The 14,870-nt window shown below is 36.9% G+C and overlaps 1 non-coding gene and 1 pseudogene across 1 annotated transcript; both read right to left on the minus strand.

Annotated features, from left to right (window-relative positions):
* Positions 1 to 10,728: 10,728 nt before the first annotated feature.
* Positions 10,729 to 10,866, minus strand: LOC149877431 (U1 spliceosomal RNA; annotated as a pseudogene).
* Positions 10,867 to 14,391: 3,525 nt separating this feature from the next.
* Positions 14,392 to 14,583, minus strand: LOC149877432 (U2 spliceosomal RNA). The gene has a single exon (XR_016448194.1). It is a non-coding gene; the product is annotated as a U2 spliceosomal RNA (small nuclear RNA).
* Positions 14,584 to 14,870: the final 287 nt, after the last annotated feature.

The raw sequence follows: 14,870 nt of genomic DNA on the forward strand, positions 1-14,870 counted from the left end.
ACTTTTTCAACGAATTTGTGTGCTGGCTCCCTCCCTTTGAACGAAAAAACTTGTGGGCATTTGAATAAGTCGATGGGTAACTGTAAGTTTGAACAATGAAAACATGGGCTCGTTGTATGAAACTAAAACTGCAACAATTTCATTCTAAAACATTTGGGTTTTTTAACCTTCTTTCAGAAATAACCCAACTAACCAAGATTTAAAAATAACACTGGGCAGCAGCAGATTCAAATGCATAATGCGATCAAAAGCCAAGTTGAACAATCCAAAATCAACTCAAAATACTAGCGCCCCGACAGATTTTTTCTGTCAAAAAACATTTGGAGAACCTCTGTATTTAAATGTTCTTTTCATCTGTTGTAACGATGGTACTTTAATCCATCACCAAAACAGCAGAGCTTAGGAAGATTTGTTTGTCATTAGCCTCAAATAGCAATTTCTCACAAACTAAAATCTAAAAAACAAAGTTGAAGTTTAGAAATTTGGACGGTGTAAACTAATTTAAGACTTTAAACTGAGTAGCAAGAAATATTTTTGAAATATTTCTGTTTACATATAAATTAAACAAAGCATTTTATTGGAAGAAATGAACTCCTTAAATGTTTACTGACAAAAAGGTAAAACAATTTAAAAAAGTGACCTAAAACACTCAAAACATCAAACAACAAATGGAAAAGGACAAACTTATGACCCTAAATTACAGTTGACAGCATCATGTTAGCAAAAGTAATGCATGCATACACACAAACGTGCATACATACTTCCATACATACAATTTTCCATACATACATACATACATACATACATACATACATACATACATACATACAAACAAACTTCCATACATACATACATACATACATACATACATACATGCATGCATGCATGCATGCATGCATTGATACATATATTCATGCATCCATGCGTCATGCCAATACCTTAGGACATTTAAACAGTGCGCTCTCAGTCCTGGACCACAGATAACCATGGGACTGATAGAGATAGCACCATACTGGAAGATTTAGCTAGCCTTCATCATAATCAGGTGGAATGTCAACAAATTGATTTCTATTCATGCTAATAGCCACAGAGCCATACAGAAAACTGCAGGGAACTTTGCAATCGAGCAATTGTAGATTGTCAGGCCAACTAATGAATTTATGGCAGAGATAACGAAGAAAATCATGAAAAGCCTTGCACATCATATCTCGATTTTTCACAAACTCACAGAGTGTGGTGAATGGAAGAATGCAAAGTTTTTTTAAAAAATTTTACATATTGCCCAACCTAAATCAAGCCTAAAAATGTATTTGCTTAAATTATAGAACCTCAGGATTGATGGAGAACAAAGTTAAAAATATTATCTAGCAGACTTGGGTCAATTTCAATTGTAAATGTAATTGAATTACGATTACTTGAAATTTTAATAGCAACTGAATTACAATGACTTGCACTTGTAATTCACTTACAAGTCATATTATTACAATTACTTGTGACTGTACCTTATAAAATACAATAACAATTACTTCATGAAAATACATTTAATTACAATTAAGTTACAGCCACAATTGAGCCAAGTCTGATGCTAACCTAACTTAACCCTTAACCAACCTTGCCCCAGAACCATATGTACACTCAAAATTCAGTACTTTCGACATTTTATTTTCAATGCTTAGACTTGCTACCTGAGGCTGGGTTAATTTTAACAGAAACTCTGTAAAACATTGAAAAGCCATGTTATGAAAAAGCCAAACAAAAGGTTTGATTCAAAGTGCATTGAACATGCCATTTTTTAAAAAAAAAATTGTCACGTATCTTTCATCAAACTAAAGGATTGTTTTAAAGAAGTGGACAGATTGTCCATTGAAAAGTATCCCTAATTGACCATTCATTTGTTGGCCTTGTGTCAGTTTAACTGTAAAAGAAATAAAGCTGTGAACAAACTAGAAGAAGAAATTCTCAGAAAGATGCTTCTTCTGTTTCACTCACCGATACGAGCGAGAAGAACTCCTCACTTTTCCTCGCTCACTGGGATGCTCTTGTGAGTAGCAGTAGTAGGAGTAGTAGCAGTGGTAGTGCAGATTTTAATACAGATATTTCAGGAACTCAAGACGGACTCTGAAAGTCTCTTGTGACTACCCCTAAAAATGCAAATTTATTTCTAAGCATTATTTTTTTTTTTAATCAGGAACTATTTTTAAGTATTTTTGAAGACTTGAGAGAGTAAAGTGTACAAAACAGTAGTGGCTAAACTGCTTCAAGTTTTAAAATATAAGGTAGAAAACATTGAAAATAAGTAGCGCAGTACTTTTTGTTACTTAAAGCATTCTTGATAAATGATAAAAACTTAAATGGAACTCCTCTAAACTCACTTGTCTTGGTTTTGTCTTAGATACTCTTTTCTTCCATTTTTTTTTTTTTTTTTTTTTTTAATTCGAAACAAACCAAACCAAAAGCACCTTTACGGCTCCTTGACGCTAGGCCGACACCAATAACTTTAGTAGGACTGCGCGTAACCACTACACCGTTGTTAAACTAAGATCGTAGTAACTAAGTAACTAAGTTAAACTAAATTCGTGGAGCGTAGTAACTCCTTCAGTTTACCTGTCAGTTAAATGATGAAAAGTGTACGCGATCATTCGATCTTAGGCTTTTTTTTTTTTATTTGATTGTTCCCCTTCCCGAAACCCCGAAATGAACGAAATACGATTGGCAAGTATTTGATGCATTTTTTTTTTTTTTTTTTTTTTTTTCTTGATATATTTACAATATATAATTATTTACATTTTTTTTTACCGTTTTATATATACATAAATATTATTTACAATGTTATTTGTACAAAGTTTTTCGTTTTTGATAATAAATATTTCCGTCTGGTGGAGGAGTGGAAATTTGTTATGTTTTTTTTTTTTTTTTTTTTTTTTTTTTTTTCTCTTTAGAAGGAAAATATAGAGAAAGAAAGGATTGGGGAAAGAGAGAAAAGTAGCAAAAATAAGGACATGGTGTTTGAGATGTTAAATAGTTTTTAGAGAATAGAAAGAGGTATAGATAAAGTAATATGATATGATTTCTCATATCATATTGGTTTAAGTTAGATTTAGTATAAGATCATAGGATCAAAAGGATTTATTAAAGAGATTTTATGAACGGCGTTTATGTTTTAAATTTTACCGTTTGAGAGATTTTAAATGTTGATTTTAAGTTTTCCATCTTTAAGGGAACATAGAATGTCCATATGACAGAAATGATCACAAAAGATGTTTAAGGTGTTTCTTTCTGCGTGATGGTCATACTTTCTCTTTATTAAATCTTTAATTTTATTAACGATTTTTCGGATAATATTTTGTGAATCTACTTTTCCTTTTCTTAGCACCGCGTGGCAGCGTCCGCTCCATATCTCACCCATTATGATCTGAGTGAGCGTCAGAAGCAAACGCGACACCGGGTGCCTCTCCGACAAATGCGCAATGTCGAGAAGAAAAATAGAATTTGCCGGTTTTATTATTCTGCTCGGCACGAAGGATTTGTAAATGTGTTTGAAATATTCCCAAATTTCAACCGAGGGAGGACAAAGGGTGAAGATGTGAATCGCGTCTTCTACGCGCCCGCATGTTGTGCAGTTTTTGTTTTTGAATGATTTTTGTCGTGAGTTTCTCGTTAGTAAAGTCGCTGTCGGTAGACTGTTGTGTAAGAATCTGTAAAGTATGTTTTGGGTCGTACCGTGTGCATGCGAAGTAAAGTTCCTTTTCCAAATTAATGTAAAGGGCAGTTTTGTTTTCGTCACTCCAGTCCAGTAGCGTTCTGCAGTCACAACCGTCTTTTTGTTTTTTGTTATTTGTGTGTATATGGATTTGCATGTTTTGTTAGTTATGTCAAATATGAATGGGTGTTCGGTCAAGTATTGTACTGTTGTTTTGTAGTATTGTGGCGTTTTGTCGTCCCAGTGTTTTGGAAAGTCGTTTTGTCTGAGAAAGGTCCAGTCAGGGTGTATGTGTGTGAATTTTGTCAAAGAGCTCGCCAACCAGTATTTATAGAGATGATGGCAGTCATGTGTGTCTCCAGCGCATCTCTGTCTCAGTTGAAACAGAGTTTTTAGGTGTAGCGCGAGACATTGGTCTTTTGGTGAGAGTATACCAAGACCTCCGCTTTTGGTAGGGAGGAAAAGAGTGCTTCTTTTAACAGGGTTGTAATTTTGTTTTTGCCAAAGGTTGTCAAAGATGGTGGCGTGTAGGCGTGTCTCAACCCATTTAGGCATGGGGAGTGTGTTTGCCAAAAACCATACCTTCGACAGACCCAAAGCATTATAAAGCAAGGCTTTTCCTCTCAATGATACCAGGCGGAGTCTCAGAAAATTTAAAGTTTTTTCAACCTTGTTTAGTGTTGTTGTCCAGTTTGAGTTTATGGTTTGCGATAGTTTTGCATGAAAGGTGACTCCCAGAATTTTCATTCCGTTCCCGTTCGTCCAAGCTATGTCTTTTAGACTAGCGTCGGAAACGGGTTCGAAACCGCCCAGAGCCAAACCTCTCGTTTTAGAAGCGTTTATAATAGAACCGCTGGCTTTTTGAAAGATACTTACCTTCCGGAAGAAATTTTGAACAGACTTGCCGTTTCTGGCGAAAAGAAGAGAGTCGTCGGCATACTGCTGGATTTTTAAAGGTTTTGATGTGCCAGGCAAAGGATAGCCCTCGATGCCGTCATCCGCTCTGACCAGCAGAGCTAGCGTTTCCGCGACGAAAACGTATAACAGCAGCGACAGCGGATCGCCCTGCCTGACACCGCGCTCTGTATGGAAGAACGGTGATAAGAATCCGCCATTGATGATAGATGCTGAGACGTTAGAGTAAAGAGTGGTTATGAACGAGATGAAGTTCTTGCCTAAATTGTATTTTTCTAGAATTTTGATAAGAAAGGAGCGATCGACTTTATCAAAAGCCTTTTCTTGGTCGATGGACAAGATGAAACATGGAGTTTGTTTAAGCTCAGCGTATTCTATTAAATCCCGGACTAGGTGTAAGTTTGAAAAGATGTTTCTTCCCGGGATGCCGCACGTTTGGTTTGGCTCTATGATTTTTCCCATCACTTTTGACAGCCTTAGCGCGAGAGCTTTTGTTATTATCTTATAGTCCGCGCCAAGGAGGGAAATGGGGCGCCAGTTTTTCTGGTCTGTTAAGTCACCTTGTTTTGGAATGAGCGATATGATGGATTTTCTCATGGATGGTGTGGTTTGTTTTTCTGTGAATAAAATATGGTTGGCGAGCTCTTCGAAATCGTCTTCCAGATCCTGCCAGAAGGTTTTATAGAACTCGGCCGGAAGACCGTCATAGCCTGGTGACTTTCCGTTTTCAAACCTGTTCAGCGCCGCCTTTAGCTCTTGTTTTGTTAGGCGCTCGTTGAGTAGTTGGTTCTCCTCAGCGCTTAGAGCGTTCTTGATATGGGCCAGAACGTAGTCTTGACTGTTTTTACAGAGTTCTGTTTTCGTGAACAGGTTTTGATAATAGGTTTTGAGGGAGTGTAGAATTTCACCAGGCTCACTTGTCAATGATCCGTCGCTTTTCCGTATTTCGGATATGGTCTTACGTTTTTGCTGCGACTTCTCAAGATTGACAAGGAAATTTGACGGCCTTTCGCCCTCTTCTAGCAGTTTCTGTTTTGTGCGCACGCTTACGCCAGGGAACTGCAAATCAAAAAGTTTTTCTCGCGTGTCGCTGATATCATCCGCGTTCGCCAAAATATTTTTTTCTAGGTGGTGAAGGTGATGTTGAAGGCGCCTGATTTCGCGTATTTTGGTTTGGCCTGCTTGCGCTGCGTTCTTTTGCAGTTCCGCCGCAATAAGCGCTTTGAAATCATCCCACCAACTCAGAGTGGAAGAGTAGGATGATTTCTTTGCGCGCAGGTCGCGAATTAGAGTTTTGATGTTTTGTTTGACTTCCTCGATTTCAATAAGGGAACAATTTAGCTTCCAGTACCCTGGTCCTCTCCTTACCGTTTTAAAATGGAGCGTGGTTGTCATGAAGTCGTGATCGGAGAAAGTGTTTGTCAATATGTCTGTGCGCGTCGCTCTTGTCGCGTCGTCATGTCGGCAGTAAATTCTGTCCAGTCTGCATTTGACGTTATTGTTTGTCCAAGTGTAAGCCCGTTTGTCCTTGTGTTTCGCGCGCCATACGTCTGTTAGTTTGTAGCGGTTTTTGAAGTTGTCTAGTTGTACTGTTCCGGTGGTGTGATAGTTTGCATAGTTTGAGTCTTGTGTGTCTAGCGTAACGTTTTCCACCATATTAAAGTCGCCTGCTAATATGATGGGGAGTCCTGTGTTTTGTGAATAGTCATGCAGTCCGTCAAAAAAATCGTAACGGTCGCTTGGGATGTTCGGTGCGTATACGTTGATGATATGCATGTCGTGTTTTTCAAAGCAAATTATGGCGCTTAATATTCTACCATGGTTATCCCTTTTTAGTTCGTTTAGTTGAATATTGGACTTGCAGAGGATAGCCACCCCACAACTCGAGCTGCTGGGACCCGAGTTCCAGATGGACGCACCCGACCATTCGTCACTCCACTGTTTTGCTGTGGTGGGTCCGGAGCCCGTTTCCTGAAGGAGGATAAGATCATAGGAGGAATTTTGGAGAAACCCGAAAAAATTGGTGCGTTTTGTCGGGTTGTTCAACCCGCGTATGTTGCATGTTAAAATATTAAGCGCCATGGAGGAGAGGACCAGTTTGCGTTTTTCGCAAGTTCGCTTAAGCACTTTTGGCAAATAACAAAATTGATGTAAAATGAAGAAAAGTTCATATGACATTTTAAACAAAGTTTTAAATTATTACTCATATTTTGGAAAGGCATAACTAAAGCTGATAAAAAATACTTAGAAGAGAAGAAAGGATATAGCAGATTAAGATCATGAGTTAAAAAAAATAGTAAAAGGAGTAGAAAAGGAAAAGGACTCACTGAGTTTCTTCCACACATCTTGAAGTGGTGATATCCTCTTCGTCAAAACTCAGGTCAGCATCTTCTTCGACATTTTGATCTGCAACGCTGGTTTGATTTTTAAAGTTAGCATTTTTGGACTCGTCCTCAATATTAAAATCAATGTCACTGTCAATTACTGCAGGTAGAGTTGTATTTCTTTGAATAGATTTCTTTGGGTTCGTCTTTTCCCTTCTTCCTCTCTGCCGCTTTCGCGTGAAGGAAGGTCGGAAATCACTGGTTTCAGCATTTTCGGATTCCGCCTCTGTAGGGGGAGGAATGACTGGAACTTCGGCTTCCACCCGTTTTGTTGGAACTTGTTGAATTTCGAGAGTTGGTGGGGTGGAAACTTTTGTATCATTTGTCTTTTCAATGTATTCCGATGTTGTTTTCATTTCTGGTTGACCTCTGTGTTTATATCGCAGGGTCAAACCGTCCACGTTCTCATATCTGGGCAAGGGGTTTATGTTTGGATTATTCCAATTTGATATAATTATTATGACATTTCCGGTGCATATTTCCTCGCCCTCCACCTTAACTTTTTGATAGTAAAAGGAGTCGACATTTCCTCTTCCTTTTGCGAGGTGAGTTGCTAATGCAGACAAAGCGCTCGTGCAGCCGTTCCTAAGGATTCCAATTGGTATGTTTTGTACCAATACATGGACCTTAGGGATGTATTTCTGCTTGAACTTAAGAGAAACTCCTTTGATGACAATTTCACTTGTAAGAAAATATGTAAGATCATTACTACAGTGTAGGGCAAACTCAAATTGGCGGTGTGAGAAGTGCCTTGTAATACCCCACACAGAAGAAAGAAGGTTTTTGGCTTTTAAAGCTATGATAAAGTCTTGGATGTTGCAGTTAAGGTCTCCATAGCAACAAACAAGAACTGATGCATTTTCGTTGTACGAAGTTCTTGTGTTGAAAACACCAAGATTAACCTTGTTTAGTTTGGGTTGAGAAGAAACAGCGTTTGAGCCAACAGCACTTGCGTAGCTGATGGGAGGTTTGATAAGAGTCTTTTCGATATCAACTTCCATACTTGCAGAAGCCATAAAGTAAATAAAGCCAACCAAATAAGTAAGCCAAAAACTAAATATCCACACGCCAAGTAACAAAGTAAGCCAGATAGTTATAAAAATAACTGTTTTCACTATTCACTATAATTCTCGATGCGATACCTTAATACACAGTGACTAAATTGTAGTATGTGTTTTTTCCGTTTGATGCATACCTTAATACACAGTGACTAAAATGTAGTATGTGTTTTTTCCGTGCCCAGCGAATGGTCGGAAGATAGTGCATGCTTTTAGATATCTTAGAGCTTGCGGTTTCATACTAGTGCCCAAGCCTTTGTGTGATTCTTTTTTAAAAAAAAGCAGAAGTTAGATTTTTTGCATTTAATGACAAAAAAAACAAAAATTTTAGCAAGATCTAATGATTAAATCTGAATAATGATTTTTAAAAACCATGTTCTGCCTCAGTTGCACATAAAATGGTCATATTCTAATCAAGAAGTAGTTAAGCTCTCTCAATCTTTTATTTTCTGCAACCTTCCTAAAGAAAAACATTCGTTATTCAAAAGAAATTATTCAAACAGTTTTTTGTTTTCTTTTCTTTCTTTTCCATTTGTGATCAAATTATGGTTAGTACTAACGGTAGCACATTGCATCCACTTCCTCGTTATTAGTATTTTCTTACCAGCATTAACAACATTCGTTATTTCGTAACTATCCAATTAATGCTTAATAGTTTTAAAATTTACCACAAAAGACTACATTAACTGTCTTGTAAGCGCCAATAAGAATATAATTAAATAAGTATACAACGCCTGGAAGGAAGAAATGTGCTGCTGTTTGTCTTTCTATAATCATCAACGAAGAAATGAAAAAGAAAAATCGGACTCTGGTTTGATTGACAATTCTGAATGCAATTTATACATTCTTGACGCACACAAACATGGTGACAAACAAACAATACTAGGAGCCAATAGTAATTTGCTAAAATTTTTTTTTTTTTTTTTTTTTTGCAGGAATAGAGTTCTTATAGTTTTCGTTTCTAAAAAAGAAAAAAAAAAAAAAAATGAAGAAAAAAAACAAGTCAAACAAAAAAACAACAACAACAAAAAACAAATAGGTTTTCAGTTGTTCATAGACTAAGACGGATTAGAACAACTCGAGTATTTTATTTCAGCAGCTAATTTGTTCTCGGCGATGTTTGCTCCATAAAATATAACGATTGCAACAGATATTTTCATTTGAACCCATTTTCTAATGCGTATAATGTTTTTAAAATTTGTGTGGCATAAGACTCTCGTCTCTTTCTCTTGCGCTTCTTGTCACCAGTTCCAGCGACTTTTCCGCCTTTCTTACCAGCGCGCTTCTCGCCTTTTTTTGCCACCTTTGGCGCTTGTTTTCCTCCGGCTTTTGGTGCGTCAGATCATTTCGACGAGCTTAGCAGTGAAAGTTTTTTCTTCTTTGTTTTCATTGCATTGCAACTGGATTTAATTTAAAGTAGATTTGTGGTTTCCAACTTGATAACTTTTCCGTTCTACGCACTTCTATTGGTTTTTAAAAGATTACGTCATTTGAGCATTGTTTATTTCTTTTTTACTATTGGTTAAAAAACTCTTTTCTGTTTAACAAAAAGCCGCACGAGATCTCTAGTCTGTCAGTCTGTTTTCAGTAGAAAACAAAATGTTAGCACGTGGAAAAGGAGGAAAAGCTAAGGCTAAGAGTGGCTTTCTTCAGTTTCCTATTGGTCGTGTCTAATCTCATCGGTTTAGGCGCACCATCTACTTAGCTGGAGTTTTTGAAAACCTCTCCGCCGAAAATCTTACAGCTAGCTGGTAATGCTGCACGCGATAACCAGAGAGCCAGGATCATTCCTCGTCGTTTGCAGCTAGCTGTTCGCAACGACGAAGAAGTTAAACAAGCTGTTGTTTGGTGTTACAATCGCGAGCAGCGGTGTGTTGCCAAACATTCAGGCTATGTTGCAATCGTTCCAAAACGGCAATCTAAACAATACCAAAGGCTAATTTCATAGCTACACACCTGTTCAAAGATTATTGTTAAGGCATTGGAAACTTACGCGAAGTTGATTTGTAGACTTGCTGCAACTTATCAAAACATGCAATAATAGCTGTTTTCAAGTCATAAACTACAAGTCAAAAAATATACCAGAATCCAATATGAAATATACAAAAATGGATGGAAATTGTTACTATTGTTGTTACTATCATTACTGTTAGTTTGTTATTGCCATTACTTATTTTTTATGATTATTACTATTGTTATTATCGTTATTATCATTGCTGTTGGTATTATTATTAGTCTGTTATTGCTATCATCATCTTTTATTACCATTATTACGATTGTTATTATTTTCAATCTTACTATTATTATCATATTTTTATTATTGCGACTATTTTTTTTTCTTTCAACAATTATTACCATTATTGTTTTTTTATTACAGCCATTCATTGAATGATTTCTGGTGTTGCAGCCGTTCGATCACGCTTACTGGTTGCGACTAGATTTTCATTGATTTTATAAGAAAAAAAACAAAACAACAACAAAGAACTTTTGAACGAAATAAAATGTGTTTACACTTTTAGGAGGCTTTGTTTACCTTCTCACTGACAAATCTTCACTCGAGGATATATACATAACATATAAATACACATAAAACATACCTTTTCTCAAATACTCGTTTACGTCCAGTAACTCATAGAGGGCTGAGTGAGGGTTTTTTTTTTTGCATCTTTAAAGGGGGCGAGCGCGAACGCAGGCCCCCACTACCAGAAATTGTACGGTCGAGTTACCGACGTTAGCGGTAATCGCAGGGGTCAGCCCAGGCGAAGTGCAATGCAAGAGCCTCACCCTGGAAGAAGCCCCATGTTGATCAGATATTATGATTTTTATTTCGGGTCCTCCAGCTAGTTGCCTTGCGGACCCTAGTCATGATATACACGAGTTTTCCGTTTACAGAAATAAAAAATAAAATAATCTCGTGGCTACCATGACGCGAACAAAAAGTGGCCTCAAAAAATAAGATAAAAAATAAAAAAGGCCAGAAAAAAGAAAACAAAAGAAAAAGTATGCAAAAAAAGAAATGAAAAAGTTTAAAAGTTTCAAAAGGAGAGCAGAGTTGATTACTTCAAAAAAGCGTCTCAAATTTGCTTATTTTTTAGAATTCGAATTTCATTGAGAATTTATTGCCTTATATGGAGTGTTGTTCGCGTGTTTTAATTTCATCTTTTGGTTACATAGAAAATAATGTAATTACAATATAGCGTTTAAAAAATAAAAATTGAAATAAGTTTAACTAAAATTAAATGTTTAGTGTTATTATTTTTCTTTTATTAGGAAGTGTTACTTCTCTTGGTGTTTTTTTCCGCTGGAGTCGGAGGCGGTCCGCTCCTTTTATTTGTAGTTTTTTCGTAGCTTTCGTTTTTCCCTTTTTTGTGCATTTCGCTTTGATGTTTTTCTTTTTGTTTTTCTCTTTCTTCGTTTCTTTTTCTCTCTTTCATTTTGGTTATGGCATTTTTTAGTTTTATTTGATATAATCTATAATTATAATTCGATAGTTTATTTGTTTCTTCAATAATTTGTTCCCTATTCTCAGATGTCAATGTTCTATGAACCAACTCATCTATGATTTCCTCTATGGTAGGCACAATTTTAGTGATATTTGTTTCGGTGTTAATAGGTGCGCTCAATGTAATATTTTCAGGTTCTAATGTACTGTCGATTAGGGTTTCGGATTTATTGGATTCATTGATGTTATCATTTTCCTCAGATGAGTCGGGTTCTTCTATCACTGATTCTATATTATTACTCGTATGTTGGTCGCTTTTCTTAAAGGCGGCTGATTCTATATTTTTACTCATCTGAGGTTCGTTTTTCTTCGATTCGATACATCTGACATTTGGGGGATGCGAGTTTTGGCACACTCCGCACAGGAAAGATTTCCCAGCGAAGTGCATCGCGATTCGCACGCCCCCAATTTCTATGAAGTGCGGTAGGTCTTTTAACGGTACTTTGAGTTTAACTCGAAAAAGTCTCCTGCCATCTCTAAGGCTTTTGTCGAAGTCGTAGGTTGTGTATGTAATGGTGTATATTTCATCTACGAATGGGTCTAGTGCTTCGAGTAGCTCTTCATCGTTGATTAGCGGATCACACTTAAACGTAATCAAAAATCCTATTTCGGTTCTTCTTTTTTTCGATATGGTCCTGTTATGGTTACTAATTTTCAGATCTGAATTTATAAAAGCATCAGCGTCGATCGTCTGATAGAACTCTATGATCCAGTGGCCTTTGCTTCTGTGGGTAAGGCTCGAAACCTTTCCTCTGCCAATTATTCGGTGGATCTCATCATTAATTTCCTTCGCACGAGTTTCAATGTATTTGCGGTTTTGAGATTCAGAAGGGTCCATAAATATGTTGATGTCGACTACTTTTTCCATTCGCGAGGCTTGATGTTTCTTTGTAGCTTCGGCGTATGATGACATTCTCGAGATGATTTTTCTTGATGGTCGCTAATAAGTAATTCACTGCTGTGATCTTCAGCCTGAGGAGAAGAAAAAAAGACCAATGTTGATCAGATATTATGATTTTTATTTCGGGTCCTCCAGCTAGTTGCCTTGCGGACCCTAGTCATGATATACACGAGTTTTCCGTTTACAGAAATAAAAAATAAAATAATCTCGTGGCTACCATGACGCGAACAAAAAGTGGCCTCAAAAAATAAGATAAAAAATAAAAAAGGCCAGAAAAAAGAAAACAAAAGAAAAAGTATGCAAAAAAAGAAATGAAAAAGTTTAAAAGTTTCAAAAGGAGAGCAGAGTTGATTACTTCAAAAAAGCGTCTCAAATTTGCTTATTTTTTAGAATTCGAATTTCATTGAGAATTTATTGCCTTATATGGAGTGTTGTTCGCGTGTTTTAATTTCATCTTTTGGTTACATAGAAAATAATGTAATTACAATATAGCGTTTAAAAAATAAAAATTGAAATAAGTTTAACTAAAATTAAATGTTTAGTGTTATTATTTTTCTTTTATTAGGAAGTGTTACTTCTCTTGGTGTTTTTTTCCGCTGGAGTCGGAGGCGGTCCGCTCCTTTTATTTGTAGTTTTTTCGTAGCTTTCGTTTTTCCCTTTTTTGTGCATTTCGCTTTGATGTTTTTCTTTTTGTTTTTCTCTTTCTTCGTTTCTTTTTCTCTCTTTCATTTTGGTTATGGCATTTTTTAGTTTTATTTGATATAATCTATAATTATAATTCGATAGTTTATTTGTTTCTTCAATAATTTGTTCCCTATTCTCAGATGTCAATGTTCTATGAACCAACTCATCTATGATTTCCTCTATGGTAGGCACAATTTTAGTGATATTTGTTTCGGTGTTAATAGGTGCGCTCAATGTAATATTTTCAGGTTCTAATGTACTGTCGATTAGGGTTTCGGATTTATTGGATTCATTGATGTTATCATTTTCCTCAGATGAGTCGGGTTCTTCTATCACTGATTCTATATTATTACTCGTATGTTGGTCGCTTTTCTTAAAGGCGGCTGATTCTATATTTTTACTCATCTGAGGTTCGTTTTTCTTCGATTCGATACATCTGACATTTGGGGGATGCGAGTTTTGGCACACTCCGCACAGGAAAGATTTCCCAGCGAAGTGCATCGCGATTCGCACGCCCCCAATTTCTATGAAGTGCGGTAGGTCTTTTAACGGTACTTTGAGTTTAACTCGAAAAAGTCTCCTGCCATCTCTAAGGCTTTTGTCGAAGTCGTAGGTTGTGTATGTAATGGTGTATATTTCATCTACGAATGGGTCTAGTGCTTCGAGTAGCTCTTCATCGTTGATTAGCGGATCACACTTAAACGTAATCAAAAATCCTATTTCGGTTCTTCTTTTTTTCGATATGGTCCTGTTATGGTTACTAATTTTCAGATCTGAATTTATAAAAGCATCAGCGTCGATCGTCTGATAGAACTCTATGATCCAGTGGCCTTTGCTTCTGTGGGTAAGGCTCGAAACCTTTCCTCTGCCAATTATTCGGTGGATCTCATCATTAATTTCCTTCGCACGAGTTTCAATGTATTTGCGGTTTTGAGATTCAGAAGGGTCCATAAATATGTTGATGTCGACTACTTTTTCCATTCGCGAGGCTTGATGTTTCTTTGTAGCTTCGGCGTATGATGACATTCTCGAGATGATTTTTCTTGATGGTCGCTAATAAGTAATTCACTGCTGTGATCTTCAGCCTGAGGAGAAGAAAAAAAGACCAATGTTGATCAGGTTTACTTCCCCGTCAGGTAAGTATGCCTTTCCCGTTGTGTGGGGAGCCTCGGACGTGCCCCAATCTTCGCAATTGTGGTTTTTTGATTGGACCCTAACCGCATCGTTCCGTTTTTTTTTTTTTCTCTTTTTAATGGGCCGCACTCAGCAGTAGTGCAACGCCGAGGCAACCCGCGGTCAGGGCGAGGTAAACCTACGATCCCTTGACCAAATGCCAAAAATCAGATTAATATATGAGCCGGACTATGCCGGCGTACCAGATATTAAACTGATAAGAACAGATACTACACTTGATCTTAGCCATTAGGCCGAGAAGCGATACTTTTTCAACGAATTTGTGTGCTGGCTCCCTCCCTTTGAACGAAAAAACTTGTGGGCATTTGAATAAGTCGATGGGTAACTGTAAGTTTGAACAATGAAAACATGGGCTCGTTGTATGAAACTAAAACTGCAACAATTTCATTCTAAAACATTTGGGTTTTTTAACCTTCTTTCAGAAATAACCCAACTAACCAAGATTTAAAAATAACACTGGGCAGCAGCAGATTCAAATGCATAATGCGATCAAAAGCCAAGTTGAACAATCCAAAATCAACTCAAAATACTA

Source organism: Hydra viridissima, unplaced genomic scaffold, assembly GCF_058129835.1.
Source record: "Hydra viridissima isolate aposymbiotic clone 2 unplaced genomic scaffold, HvirCarnegie_v1 scaffold_16, whole genome shotgun sequence".
In the NCBI taxonomy this organism is placed as follows: domain Eukaryota; kingdom Metazoa; phylum Cnidaria; class Hydrozoa; order Anthoathecata; family Hydridae; genus Hydra; species Hydra viridissima.